Source organism: Nipponia nippon, unplaced genomic scaffold (assembly GCF_047370975.1).
Source record: "Nipponia nippon isolate SJK-2023a ecotype South Korea unplaced genomic scaffold, ASM4737097v1 scaffold_9, whole genome shotgun sequence".
Taxonomy (NCBI): Eukaryota; Metazoa; Chordata; class Aves; order Pelecaniformes; family Threskiornithidae; genus Nipponia; species Nipponia nippon.
The window spans coordinates 44,922,541-44,937,734 of record NW_028262413.1 but is presented as its reverse complement, the minus strand read 5'-3'; the positions used below and the strand labels follow the sequence as shown (position 1 = coordinate 44,937,734).

Below are 15,194 nucleotides of genomic sequence, written 5' to 3'. Positions count from 1 at the left end.
GTGGTAAATAATTCCTTGGCAGCAGGATTACCAAGTCTGATGTTTTACGCTTCCTTTGTAAGTTTTGGTGCAGTCTTGCTGCTGGCTGTGTACTCAGACCTATTTTTTGTTCTTTGATGGATATTTTCTTCATGACTTCCTTTTGACCAGCCTTTCCTTTCAGATAAAATGTTGTCCTGTGGATTGGTTAATACGTCTGGAGCTCACTTGATCTGTTAGTTCACTGGCTATGCTCTCTTTTTGTTATGACATTTTAATAAATTAACGGTCTCCGCAAAGACCCATTCCTGTCTCTTGCTCACCTCCCCCAGCATGGATGTGTACATACTCACACCAAAACAAAGTTTGCTTCTGAGTCTCGCTTTCTTTTAAATTATTTGTTTTTATCTGTTCCATTATAAACTTCTTTAAGTAGAGTCTCTTCCATGCGTTGCATTTTAAGGAGGAACCCTGACCTGTGTGTTACTTTAGATTACCTCTTTTTCTTTTTTTTTTTCTTTTTCCCGCACAAGTTGTCTTAGTTGGGATTTTTTGGATTAATTTGGTGAGGAACATCAAAATATGACTTGGGTTGGAAAGGAGGTTGTTCAGGCTTCGTCAGCATAACTGAAGCGACTCCACTTCAGCACTTAAAAGTTCAGTTCTGATTCATCCGTGCTGCATTTTATTTTCCTCTTTGGTTTAACTCAACTTTGGGTATCTGAATTGAGATTAAAGCATGACTCTTCAGTGTTGTTCACAGAATACTGTCTTCCTGTGTCCTTTGTACCAAATGTAGCTTGGAAATACGTCTGTATGTCGACTTGGTAGTTTGCAGCTTTGTCTCAACTGAGGTGGCTAATAGGTACAGGCTTTTGCAAAGATGCTAGGGGAAACCGGAGCAACTGGGACACTAACGTGCGTGACTTTATCAGCCCTAGTGCAGGGGTGCACAAAAGCATTTTACACTGTGGCAGCCGTCGGCTGTGTCAAGGTGAGCCAGTGTCTTGGGCAAGTAGAGAGGAAAAAGAGAGCGAGGAAGGAGGGCAGATAGATCTCTTCTGGCAGTCTGAGTATGGGAAGGGAAGGTGATGATGGGGACAGGTCTGCTGTTGTTGTCTACAGAGGACACCAGAGGTGACTGTGGCTGTGGTGCCACCCAACACAGTCATTCCTGTCACTGGGGGACTCCCTTTTTTGGGTGGTTGCCTTTTCCAAAGTGGACTAGAAAATGTTCTGTTAAAGACACTGCCTTACCTTTCACAGATCTGGGGGCGGTTCAGGGCTTTGTGTCCTAAATTGCTGGTCAACTCTAGAGGAAATAAGGAGACTAAGTCCTGGTTTGTGAATCTGAAGTTGAATGAAGCTGGCATATGCTAAAGCAAAGCACAGTCTGCTCAGATATGTTTTCTTAACATGGAACCAACTAGCCTTGCACAAATACCGTGGTTTTCTTTCACAACAGCAGTGAGAGGCCAGCAGAGCTGTCAGACAAGTGAGGTGAGGCCAAGGACTGTCCATCAGCTGTGCTCTCCAGATGATTTTGCCTTCAAGCTAGCAGTTGGAAAGGAGGGGTTTTTTAGTGTCTTCCTATTCAGATCCTTTTTACCTATGCTATTTTTTTTCTCCTGTTCTGTTAATTTATGTTTCTCTTTCTCGGATCAGACTTAGTTTAAAGCTTTGCAGTATATCTCTGTTTAAACGTGTATGTGGCACTGTTACCCAATGTAGTTACGCCACTGAACGCCCGCCCCATAGGTGCAGTTTATGTTGGCAGGAGCTGTTTGGCTGGTGTGACTTAATGTTGTTTGGGCAGGCAAATCATAACTACAGGCAGAAGAACTCTTTTTTTGGAGGGGCTGTAGTGGCACATCCTTTGCGGTGGAGATTAGATTCTTCCTTTACTTTACAGGATTGGCAGCTGATTTTACTATACATTTGCAGGGAGGGGAGGATGCGGGATGCTATAATGACTTCTGGGATTTCAGAGCTTGGTGTAACCTTTCTGGTGTCTGAAGGAAGTGGTCTTGCCAAAGCTTTGTTGAATGTAAAGTAGTCTGGATCCAGAGAGAGATTTTCTTTGATGCAATCCTGTAGCCCAGTTCTGAAGTCTTGTGAGCAGCTGCTGCCCGTACGACAGTTTCCTTCTTGTGAAGAGATGTGCAGAATTATTTCTGCTGATGGTCCCTCTGTTTGAGAGATGGTAGCTATGGAACATCAGGTAATATTTTTTTTCGTCTGTCTTGCACAATACAAAGTGGCCATATTGTTACTCATGATGAAGGAGTTTCAGAATGCAGTGCAACTAAAGAATATGTCATTCAGGTTTGTATATTTAAGAGTGTATTACAGGGTTCACATGGTTTCTCTTGCTTCCCTTTTTCTGTCTAGCTCCTCGTTTGTTGCAGTGGACAAAGTTCATTGTTTAAAGTAATTTTTAATTTAAGTTCTCTAAGGAAAGATTTCTTATCATATGTTAATTATAAATATACTTACTATAATAATTTAACTATTAAGTAGTACACACTTGTTAACAAAGACAGAGCACTTCATTGAAGAACCACACTTGCTCAGCGGGCTGTGGTTCCAGGTGTTCTGGTGCTAAACCAGCTTTTGACAGCAGTAGCCCACTCCTCAAGTGTCCAGGGAGGATATTTGTATTTTAATTGAGTCAGCCAGGTCGTGGTGGTTGATAAGTTCTATTGCAGTTATGAAAATTTGAGTCTGAAAAGATGTTGTTGTCGTGGCGCCCCCCCCCCCCCTCCCCCCCCGACTTCTGAGAGGATGAGGGCTTTTAAGATGATTATCTTTCCAATAATTGTGCTTTTCAAGAATCAATTCAGGTTAAACCTAGTATAGCATGTTTAGATCCACTTTTTCATAGTGAATGCAACAAGTTAACTTTAAAGGTGACTTTGAAGTTGTTTTTCCAGGTTAAGATCTTGTTTTATATATTGTCCTTTGCAGATATCCACTATAAAACCGAACGGAAACCTTTTTCAAAAAAGTGTCCTGCATAACATTCCCTTCTTTTGATCAGACTTCTAATTTAGTATTGTTCTAAAAATACATAGAGCTGTAGAATTGGGCAAATAAGTTAGTACTAAGTAAATATATTACTCATCTTTTGGTTTAGCAAAAGTACCAAGTGAAGAGAGAAACCATTTTTAGTGAAAAATCAACATCATTTAGTAGTTACTAAATCCCAATAAACTTTAAAAAACCAACCCCTTCCCCCACATAAATGCAGAATGAAATAGTTAACTTTAATTTCATGTCAGAATATTATGTTTATGTGTTTAAGTGACAACTGAAACTTAGTGAATGAATCGCATTGGTTAGAGCTAGTCCACTGTTCTGTTCTTTCACTTGGTTGTTTTTCTCTCCTTGATGTTACCTAAATCTGGCTCAAATTTCTTCTAATTTCTTATGTCATCTTCTTCATGACTAGAACAAATAGTGAAATAATAGCAGGGAATTAGCAAAACTCAGCTTAAGTATGTGTTCTCCAGCTGTATCTTTTGCTAGGAGTGGGTTGTGTATACAAGGTAGAGCATAAAAAATTATGATGAAGACGGACGTCTCCGTCTCAGCATTGCTTTGATTTACCTTCTGGAATGAGTGTGTGCAGCTGCAGATCCCAGTGAAGGGAGGTGCCTAAAGTTGGGAGTGTCTCTGGCATCCAGGTTTGATATTGCTGTTTGGTTTGGCTTTTAAGTCCCATCTCACATAACTTCTTGCATCCCCTTCTTCCAACATTCTTCCCCAAAGTTTTGGCTCAGAAGGGGAGCAGAATAGATAATCCCTGATCATGGGTTGCTGAATGAAATGTGCCGTGGCTGTATTTCTCTAACCCAGTTGGACCCTGTGTTTTCTCGTGGGTAGATTTGTTCAAAATGCATTAGGACAACCTTCTGCAGCCCAGGCTCTGCAGAAGTACCTGCCAGAGGATGAATAATAATTCTGCTGCTTGCTCTACTGTTCCGATCCTCTTCTACTAAAAGTGGATATTGTGACAATAATTGCAGTTGCCAAGCAATATAACTCAGTACAGCTAGGCTGATTAAATACCTAAACTCTTTTGTTAACCAGAATTATAACATTGTCCATCACCCACAGTGCTTATAGGCAGTGTCTAAAAAGTGTATGTAGGGTTGGAAATCCAGTGTCTTGGGCAGTATGTAAATATAAAATGGTGGTTATGGGCTTAAATGTCACCTTGAACTTAAAAGCCAAGTGTGGACAAGCAACTGGGAGTATACCACTGTTGGCACTTTTTTAACAAGGTAGTTTTCATGTTTTTTATTTTCATTATTTTACAGTGAAGGTCAATTAATTGCTGAACAGAAGATCTGTGTAGGTACGTTGAAAATCCTATACTTAGGATTGGAAGCTTTTCTTTATCTTCAGAGAAATGAAAACCTTGGAATTCTGGTAGTTGACTGTGCCTAAAAGGGCTCTGGTTTTCCATGCTTAACCCTGTCTACCTGGTTCCTTCTCACCTGTGTACGTTAAGGGTGCTTTGTTTGCGGCAAGACTCACCTTGACTGGTATCACAGAGGTGCTCTTTTTTTTTTTTTTTTTTTTTTCCCCCTCCTGGTTATTGTGCTGGGACGCCTCTGAGACAATAAATACCCTGTGTGAATGCTGCTGTTCTGGTATAAAGGACACTTTCCTTGGTTGGGCTGTGTTTGTGATACTAAAAGCAAATCAAAAGCATCCAGTTGGCCAGAGAAGCGAGTTCACATAAGAACTCCTACTGGTATAGCTACTTTGGTTTATATTTGCCTTAAATTGTGTTCTGGTGCAACACTTTTTGGTTGATAAGACCTGAACTACTAGTCACCTTGTCTCTGGTGCCAACCCCCGTGTTTTACCTTGTATTTGGAGAGGAAGGTTCTTTTTTCAATCTGGTTAGCTCATGACTGGAAAGCCCCACAGCACCTGTATATATGTAACTTAATACCTGTAAAGCCCTTTTTGGGGATTGCAAGTTGGTCATATATTAACTGCCTTGGGAAAGCAGGTTACAGCACGACCTGTGTGATTTTAAGCTGCCTGGCTTCCATGTGAAGGGAGGGCTCCCTGTTTGGTTAAATGAAGTTTCATAGCACTGTCTTTTTCTTCTGTGCAATTAGATGATTGTTTTTCATTTTAAATTATCTTAAACCTCTGTTCAGGTGGAAATATGGGATTAATGGAAGTCTCAGTTCAGTTTGTTAGAACAGAAACATTACAATGGAAGGCCAGAGAATGTAGGATTTCTGTATTTCATCATGTAAGGGATGGGTAGCACAGAATAGTAGGGCCACGTGTTGCATATTGCTAAGAGTAATTGCATCAGACTTCTAATTTTTCTGTGGATCTAAGTATAACTTCCCAATGACTCTCTATTAAATCCTTCCACTGACTGTTATGGGTGCAATTATACGTTATGATACTGTTTTGTCAATTTGCTTCTAATGAAGCCTAAATGATCTGGCCTGGTTGACCAGTAATTTTTTTTTTTTTTAAATAAAAAAAAAATCCAAAAAAACTTTAAAGAGAGGCGGGTTTCCTAGATTACTGCAGGATGGCAACTCGGCAGGCAGCTAAAAGCATAGTAAAGTCTCCCTAAATGTGAGTTGCTGAGCCCAGCCACATGATGAATTTTCATTCTGGAAGAATTGGCTGCTTATCCCAGCTACCTAAGTGTATATCCCATAGGTTTCTGTCAGCCAGTTGCTGAGTCACTTGGATGTGTAGACAACTGTTTTAAAAATAAATAAATAAAATCATGCACACAACTATTTTTTTTAAAAGGTGGAGAAGAACAGTCCCCAGGAGAGACAATTTCTGTTAAGCTCTATTGTCATCACAGATTGTGAAACATAAATTCAGTGTTATAAACAGCTTGTAATTTCAGTCTTCCATTTTTGCTTTAGCAGGCATTAGACTGAAGCTACTGGGATAGGGTTTAAACATTATTATCACAGTTAAAAAAATGTTTTACTCCCATACTTATTGATCATAACATGCCACCTACTCACTTCTGTGTTGCGTATTTTGTATAGAATGGCATGCTCTTATTTCGTGGCGCTGTCAGAAGAGTGATAATGCAGGGTAAGAAAGAGCGCAGAGATCTGAAGTCTGTCTGTCTTTCTGTGAGGACGGAGCTCATCTTCAGTGATTTAGACATTACCTGCTTTCTTCTGCAGTTTTTTTTTGTTTGTTTTTTTTTGTTTGACTGCGACAATTTTCTCACAAGCTGGCAAACTTGACCATACTGTGACTCTGAAGTGTTGCAGTGTAGTTTATGGAATTATTCTGGAGTTGCACTCAGCTGGTGCTTCAAACAGCTTTCCCTTCCTTGTAAATACACAGAAGCATCTCGCCAGAGGTTCGAGTGTTCAGCTCCAACCATAATGTTCAAACAGTGGCTTTCAATGTTTGACATATACTGGGCATTAATAGGTGAGGAATTTACTGTAGGTTTGATCTTTCTGTTAGCTTTTTATCTTTTTTTTTTCTTCTTTGGTTGAGCGGCAGAGAATCTTGCAGGCATTGTCCATAACCTGGGCGCTACAGATGGGAGTTTAATTTGGTGCTACTTTTGCTTGGTTTGATAGCCAGGGGTTCTGGGGCTCAGCCACTTGAATGTTACTAGCTTTACAATATCTTCCTCCATTTTTGCCCTGTGTACCCACAAGGACGAACAAAAATCCATGCCAACTGAGCCACTCGCTCATGTTATGCTATTTCAGTAGTAGGAGGTAATAGATGTGGCTTCAGAGGAACCCCTGAGGGGTGTGGTGGGTCAGTGCAGTCTTGGTGAGAGAGGATTAATTTGGGGGATGACTTTGTCATGAGGATGCTTTCACGTGAGCTAGACTAAATCTAGACCCACTTGCTGTAGTGAGCTGTGTGGAGAAGGCATCAGTCAATATTATTAAAGAGATTCAGTTCATTTTGTTGGCTCTGTTTTTGCTAAGCTGCTGTTCCTGTTGACATTCAAAGTAAAATGTTGGCAGAGAGAAAGCAAGCGAGATAAGGGACAGAAATGTGATTTATTCTGAAGTTTTTTTTGTGTAAACTTATGGGGAAGTTGGAGGAAGTTCATGGAAAGCAGCAATGCCAGAGATATCTTTAGCCAATGACAGCTGAAATTGCAAGAGCAAAAAGACAGCCAGTTTGATTTTGTGATGTGGGTTGTAGTCCTTCTGTGCGTTATTTTTGTGACTGTTTTGTTCTGGTCAGCTTGGTAACACAGTGGCCCTTGGATTGGGAATATATAGTTAGTAGAGCGGTAAAAGGGAAAATTAAAATAGGATGTGTGTATTTTTCTAAGATATATGGGAGACAAAGAGAACATGTGTGGAGAAGGGGAATCCGGTCACTTTTTTAAGGTATTAGGGCCAAATTTGATTGGCCTCTTGTGACACCACTTTTTCCTTCCAAATCTGGGAGAGAAGAATTCTGTAAAAGGTTGCTAGGAGTGATGAGTGACACAAGGTAAATTAATGATAATAGACTATATTTCTCAGAAATGACAAGCTACATTGCAATATAATCTCTAGTCCCTTGAGTGTTTAGAAGATCATAGTGGTCTAGCTTTGTCCTTCAAAGCTTAACTTTTAATTAAATGAAGATAAACCCCAAGCCCTCTTCCCGGGCCTTAGATGTGTAAACAGGAATGTTCTCAAGACTTATATTCAAATGGAAACAGTTGGTTTTTGTTTGGGTTTGAGTATTCCCTTTCATGTTTTGCAAACCAAAGATGGCAGCGTTGTGCTAGTGCTAGAAATACAGAAGGTGAATTTCAATTATGGACTTGCTTAGCAAAAGCTAAAATGGTTGACATTTTCTGCATTGTGGGGTGCCTTTTATCTATTCTCTCCCCCCGCCCCATGCAGAGAGGTGTAACTTCATGCAATCCTGGTAGATGTAAAGTGGTTTATGTAGCATGCTCGATGAAGAGGAATGGTTCAGTGGTTAGGGAGACAGCTTGAATCGTGGTATAGATTTAGTTCCCTCCTTGTTACCGGTTCTGACATCCCAAGAGGTAATACGGAAGCTGGCTTCCCTGGGAAGAGATCTAGTGATTGATGTGACACATGCAGGATAGGTGAGCTTAGAGAGTACAGAAATTTTGTGGGAGGTTGTGTAAGTACATTAAAGACACTAAAATATATATTTCATTCATAGTGTCACTACGAAGGCAAAACCAAGAGTTCAGTGGGTGGTGGAATCCTGTGTTAATGTAAAGTGTCATAAGCAATCTCTCCAACCACTGATTTCTGTGAACTCCACATTTAATTTCTTCTTAGCATAGTATGCAATTAAAGAATCCTTAGACTTCTGTAGTAATTTTTTTTTCCCTGCCATCTGCAGGTGGTGCAACTATGCTGAAACTTTTCATGGGCTTGAAGGGAAATTGTGGTTGCTAATCGGTTCTTTCTCAGTCTTTCTACCTGTTGTGGTTTAACCCCAGTCGGCAACTAAGCACCACACAGCTGCTTGCTCACTACCCCCCAGTAGGGTGGGGGAGAGAATCGGAAGAGTAAAAGTGAGAAAACTCGTGGGTTGAGATAAAGACAGCTTAATAGGGAAAGCAAAAGCCGTGCATGCAAGCAAAGCAAAACAAGGAGTTCATTCACTCCTTCCCATGGGCAGGCAGGTGTTCAGCCATCCCCAGAAAAGCACGGCTCCATCACCTGTAACGGTTACTTGGGAAGACAAATGCCATCACTCCAAATGCCTCCCCCTTCCTTCTCCTTCCCCCAGCTTTATATGCTGAGTATGACATCATATGGTATGGAATATCCCTTTTGGTCAGCTGAGGTCAGCCTCTCAGTTGTGTGCACTCCCAGCCCAGTCACTGGTGGGGTGGTGTGAGAAGCAGAAAAGCCCTTGACTCTATGTAAGCACTGCTCAGCAATAATGAAAACATCTCTGTATTATCAACACTGTTTTCAGCACAAATCCAAAACTTAGCCCCATACTAGCTACTATAAAGAAAATTACCTCTATCCCAGCCAAAACCAGCACGTTCTCCACTCCTTATTCCATACCATTTATGTCATGCTCAGGTCCCACACTATCCAATACATCCTTGTTAACGCCCCCCGCCCCTTCCCATCCTTTGATACAATACACAGGTATCATTTCCTTAGTCTATGGACCATCCCTGTAAAATAAATGTCCACTGAATTAATTTAGTCCATGACTTTGGGCTCCATCTCTTACGGTGGTCAGTCAGGAATGGAGAGGTGGTGTTTTTTGTGGAGTTATTTGGTACCAAAGCCAGCTCAGGTTGGCTCACTGCTGCACTTGCACTGCTTCTTGTAAGGCTTGTCTTCCATTGGTTCAGGTGGTTCCTGCTATAGTAATTCCCATAACATGCAACTTAAATCATGGGTTACAACAATTTAAAGGTATTTCCATTACAGTCTCCACCCCAGTCCCCTTGGACCAGACTGTTGGGTTTAACATTGCAATGAACTCCTCCCCTTGCCCTGCTTCAGCTTGGATTTATCCACATACTGCAGTCCCTTAGGGGTGTACCTGCTCCAAGTGGAGCCTTACCTATGAGCCACAGTCTCTCCAGGGGTGTACCTGCTGCAGCATAGACTTATACACAGCCACAGTTGCTTTGAGGAGCACCTGTTCCAGTGTGGCCTTCTCCATGGGCCACGATGCCTTCAGAGATAGACCTGCTCCAGTGTGGCCTTACCCACAGCCACAGTCACTTCAGGAGTGAACCCGCTCTAACATTGCCTTACCTATGGCTGCAGTCCCTCCAGGGGAGTACCTGCTCTGTCGTGGGCTTATCCATGGCTGCATGTTTTGAGCTGCTTCAGCATGACCTCAAGCACAGCCACAGATGCTTCAAGGTGTACCTTCTCCAGCATGGACTGATCCTTGGGCCACAATCCCTTCAGAGGTATACCTACTGTGGCACAGACATAACCACAGCCACAGACACTTTGACATGTACCTGCTGTGGTGTGGACTTATTCACAGCTACAGACACTTCGGGGTGTCCTGCTCCCACATGGACTCATCCACAGGTCACAGTCCCTTCGACTCGAGTTCACACTGGAGTTCCAGCCTGTCCAGTACAGCAGCACAGAAACAGCAGCGATGCCCAGGTGCATGGCCGTTGCTGTTACCAGAATGTTTCCAGGTACAGCACAGTGAGATGATCAGCAGTACAGCAAGCAGCAAAACCGAAAACCAGCCACTAACAAACACTAGACTCTAATATATAGTAAGGCAAGCAAGCTTCATGGCAAGCACAGGAGCCTGCCAGTTAAGAGCTAAACAGCCATAACAGCTATAAACTCGATCTAGCACATTCCAATCAAACCTGTCGTTATCTCAAACCCTTCGAGCCCTATGTTGGGCACCAGAAAGGCCTGTTGTGATTTAACCCCAGCTGGCAGTTAAGCCCCACACAGCTGCTTGCTCACTCCCCCCCAGTGGGATGTGGGGAGAATCGGAAGGGTAAAAGTGAGAAAACTTGTAGGTTGAGATAAAGACAGTTTAATAAGTAAAGCAAAAGCTGTGCGTGCAAGCAAAGCCAAACAAGGAATTCCTTCACTCCTTCCCATGGGCAGGCAGGTGTTCATCCATCCCCAGGAAAGCAGGGCTCCATCACCTGTAACGGTTACTTGGGAAGACAAACGCCATCACTCCGAGCATCCCCCCTTCCTTCTTCTTGCCCAGCTTTATATGCCGAGCGTGACGCCATACGGTGTGGGACAGCCCTTTGGGCAGCTGGGGTCAGCTGTCCCAGCCGTGTCCCCTCCCAGCTCCTTGTGCACCCCCAGCCCCGTTGCTGCTCAGCAGTAATGAAAACATCTCTGTATTATCCACACTGTTTTCGGCACAAATCCAAAACATAGCCCCATACTAGCTACTATAAAGAAAATTACCTCTATCCCAGCCAAAACCAGCACACTACCTTTGCCTTCCAAGTCTTGGAGTGAAACTACAGGAACAAACTAGGCTTAAGACCAGGCCATGGACTGCAGTACCTCTCTGTTCAGCGATGACTGAATGAGAACACTTAAAGATTTTTCTTCTTCTGGGCTGTATGAAGGTCCTGATGGTTTTCTTAAAACAAGCATAATACTTAGCAGTAAGAATGAATGGAAAGGTTAAGGTCAAGTTTTACTTTCCCCTGTTTATAATCTGTATGGGCGTAACATTTTCAGACTATTCCCTCTCTGTTTCCACTGATGTGTCCTTCTGTTTCTCTTCTGAGCAATTACAGTCGTGTAGAAAAGAGGCTCCTTTTAAATCTGCTGATGGGCTTTATCGTATGTTTAGTTCCTTTTTCCTAACCTGATTCAAACCAATTTTTCAGATAACATGGAGATTAGGATGCTGTCATCAGCCAAAGTTGTACTTTAACCTTCGAGTGTCTGCAAGGAATTTTTTTGAGCCATTGGGTTTTTTGCAATGTGCCAGACAACCTCTCTGTTGAGTTGATGCAGTATATAGTAAACGTGTCAATATGCAGGCCATTATATGTTATGCAGGTCTAAATCCACCCGGTGCAATAAATGTGTTCTTTGTTGTTGTGAGAGAGGGGTGGTAACTCTGGAGATGCTTGCCTTCAAAGAGATATTGCATGCTGTGGATCTGGGATGAGAGCTGCTGGACCACAGCCATATTCAGTAGCTGCTTTGGACCCTTTTTTTATAAGGACCTGCCATAGATTAAAACTAAAAAACACATGATGGAAAGGAAGTGGCTCTGTTGGGAATAAATAACAACACTGTTCAGAAGATGTGCTGATCTCCCAGAAAGACCCACAGCTCTGAGCTGACATTACTGAAGGATGACGTGGTCAAGTCTCTCTCATTAGAGGAGTTTAGGAGAGAGCAATGTTACTGTGTTCAGTAACATCAGCTCTTAGCTGACCAGAGAGTAGCGGCAGGGAAAGCAGACCTCTCATTGGAAGTGGAGTGTGCTCAGAAAAAGCCATTATTGGCAAAGTGAAATTTTTCTTGTGGTGGTGTGAGCAAGCTACTCTCTAAAAGTAGAACTAGCCACAATTGTTTTTCATATTAAGCCTTGTAGTTCCTTCTTTGTGTAGGAAATCATCCAGCGCGGATGGTAACATACTGTACTTGTTACCACTGTACAGAATTTCAGGGTAGATGAGAAGTTGAGCAACCTCATGCCCTCCCTTGAAAGAACCCTTTTGAACCTTGTGGAGCACAGACTTTGTCCTCAGAATGGGTGTTTTAACCCCTGGGCAGGAAGATGATACGGAATTTGAAGAATTTCTGCACCTTCAGCGCTTTCTTTCAGCAACCAGTGTAAGGGGATACTTTTTTTTTAAAAATTGAAAAGCTGAAGGTATCCAGGCTCCTCATTTAAGATAAAGCTTTGCATCTCTACTCTGAAGTAAAGGAAAATTGCCACGGAAGGGAAGTCAGAAGAGGGGAAACAAAGGGAAATCATAACTTGCTTTGGTAACACACCATGAGTATACAAAACAGGAGAAAGGCGAACGGGAGTTGATTTCAAGATTTCTGGTTAGACGTTAATGGCAAGCAGTCTATCCTGGTTCTCATTTCAGAAATGTAAATGACTGCACAGGCTGAACAAGTCTCTGTTGCTAGGGAAAGCCTGACCCAGCTGGAGCAGACTTAGGTTGAAAAGGCCTTAGCCTTGCAAAAGGGTTGTGCTGGATTGACTCGAGGGCTCAGAGCTGCCTTGGTGCTGCTTTGGCTAACACTTTCTGGTGTTGAGAGTGCCAGATAGCGATGGTTGCTCCATCTTTACCTTCTGGCTAGTTGAGAGGATACTAAGACCATTCAGTGTAGTACAACCTTTTAACATTACGCAAAAAAGGGCCAAAGGCAAGGCTTAAAATGTGAAGCTGTGTCTTGTTTTTCAAGAAAAACCTAAACAGTTGTGGTTTTTTAGAACTTCTTCTAAATGGAGTAACTAGGAGGAATACAAAATTTAGAAGCAAAAACTACACCATCATGAAATGGTTTTCTGTAGGAAGTGGATTTTCTCTTATTAAAAACAGTGAATGTGTGAACTGTCAGTCCTGCTCTCTGACACCTTAGTATTGATAACAAATTAACTGCTCTGAATATATGTACAGCTGTGATGTGCTGTAGTAAGCAGAAGTTGTATTATAGGCTGAATGTTGAACAGCAGGCTTTCTTCTGATTTGTATTTCGTAGCATGTCATTTTGCAAAAAGAACGGTTCCTTCGAAACACTAAAGGGCAACAGGCAAGTCCTTTCAGGAGTAGCTAGTGACCTGAAGTAGCTAGTGGATATAAAAAGAATAAAGACCTGCTGCATGGAGTAAATGATTATTTGATGATAGATGATGATTAAATAGCAGGTGTTTCTCAAGATGGCAAGGTTCTTCTCCATGTCAAAATGTTTTTTATGATCAAAATGAGCATTAGCAGGTCATAGTTAAGCGACCTTAACTACTGGATCAGTGTACTCTGGGCTGTTGTGTCACACGCGGCTTTGCCTTAGTCTGCCCAGTCTGTGTGTACTCGGTAGCGTCAGCTCGCTGCCCGTGTGCTGTGCAGCGTGCGTGTTCGTTCACAGCCTCTGCTCTGCTCCTTGGTGCCCCAGCCTGGAGCAGCACTTAGAAAGGAGACTTGCCAGGAGATTCTGCCAGACCAAGGAGTAGGCTGCAGGTCACATTAATTACTCTCATCGTGTGAACCTGTTATGTGCAATCATTTTTCCTGGTAGTTCATTGACCCCATCTCAGTTACAGGATCAGGCCTGGATCTGTCCTCTGACTAGGAATGGGCTGCAGGTCCTCGGGAAGACTGTAGTGCAGAGTGGGTTTTTCTATTACCTTTGAAAATTTACACGCCCTGCAGCTTGCCCCTGGGATGCTCCCAGAAAAAAAGAGCGCAAGTGGGCTTCTCGTTGGATAGTAGGTGAAGCTCAGTACTTTTGGACTAAAGCACTACTTCAGGGAGGTGTTTGTGTTCATCTAGGTAAAGAATGCATGGCTTCTCTGTGGTATTTTACTGTATTGGGGAGTTATCTTTTAAATGAATAAATATGTATTTCTTTAAAGAACTAATTTCTCACTCAGAATTAGGTGCTTAGTTTAGAATAAGTCTGAGAAATGATAGGCAATTTAAGGAAAGGCTTGGAAATCTGTAAGCAGCTGAATGAAAACAGCATGAATCTGACTAATGGTAATTATCCGGGTGTTTATAATCTACCCAAAACTATTAGGGCAGGGTAATAAACAGATGTTACATTCCTATTTTCCGTTAGTGAGCAAAATAAATACATAATAGTTAATTTCCAATTCTGACTTGAACATAACAAAGGTAAGTTATACTAGTCATGTTAAAAAAGCTCCATAAGCTGGAATATCAAAAACTGTTAAATGGAATATAAATGCTCTAAAGAGCATTTTGTGTGCACTTCATTCTGTCTGACAGACCAGTTTATATTGTAAGTCCATATACGCTTTCTCTAAAATGGGATCCAAAGAAAACACAGCACAGCCAAATGGAAACTGTAGTTGACTTTGAGCTCTGATTAATTTGTTTTTCATATAATCCTTTTCAGGGCAGCGAGAAAAACGTGAGAAAAAGATGATGCATTGTGGTATAATTAACTTTTGTGAACAATGTGAACTTTAAAGAAATTTCTTAAAAAAACCCCCACACCCCAAAACAACAAAAAACCCAAACCAAACCAAAACATCTGCTTTAATTGGAGCTGTTTTTTCCAAATGTCAGTATGGACCAAGATGCTTGTCCTATTTCATGTTTGGGTCTCTGCAGTTCTCATTATATGCATGAAGTTCTGCAAAACATAACTCACTAGATGCACTAATAAGTTCTTAAATCAAAAATGTCAACAGCATGCTCATCTGTAATCAATTTCTAACATTAGAGCCCACTGGACTTTATCCTTTTCTGTATTAAAGGGATGATGTTTCATAATTGAGGCTAGTGAGTGCATACTTCTGCCATAAAGTTCTAGAAATCTCACTGATTTATAAAAGCTTAAATATCTAAAATTAAGTAACTTTCAAGCTGAAACAAACATAAAACTAAAAGCAATATGACTTTTAAAGCCCAGCCTCAGAAAAGACGCATGAACAGATATATAATGCTTTAGTTAACGGTTGTTGCCATTTCTCTTACAAATTGTTCTTTAGGGTATTGTAACTCAGCTGTTTTTAAACCCATCACTCTGGAACCTTGC

At 41.7% G+C, this 15,194-nt stretch overlaps 1 protein-coding gene across 3 annotated transcripts in view; it reads left to right on the top strand.

Annotated features, from left to right (window-relative positions):
• IGF1R (insulin like growth factor 1 receptor) overlaps positions 1-15,194 on the top strand; it is a 195,979-nt gene that overhangs the window by 18,684 nt on the left and 162,101 nt on the right. The window lies entirely within an intron of this gene.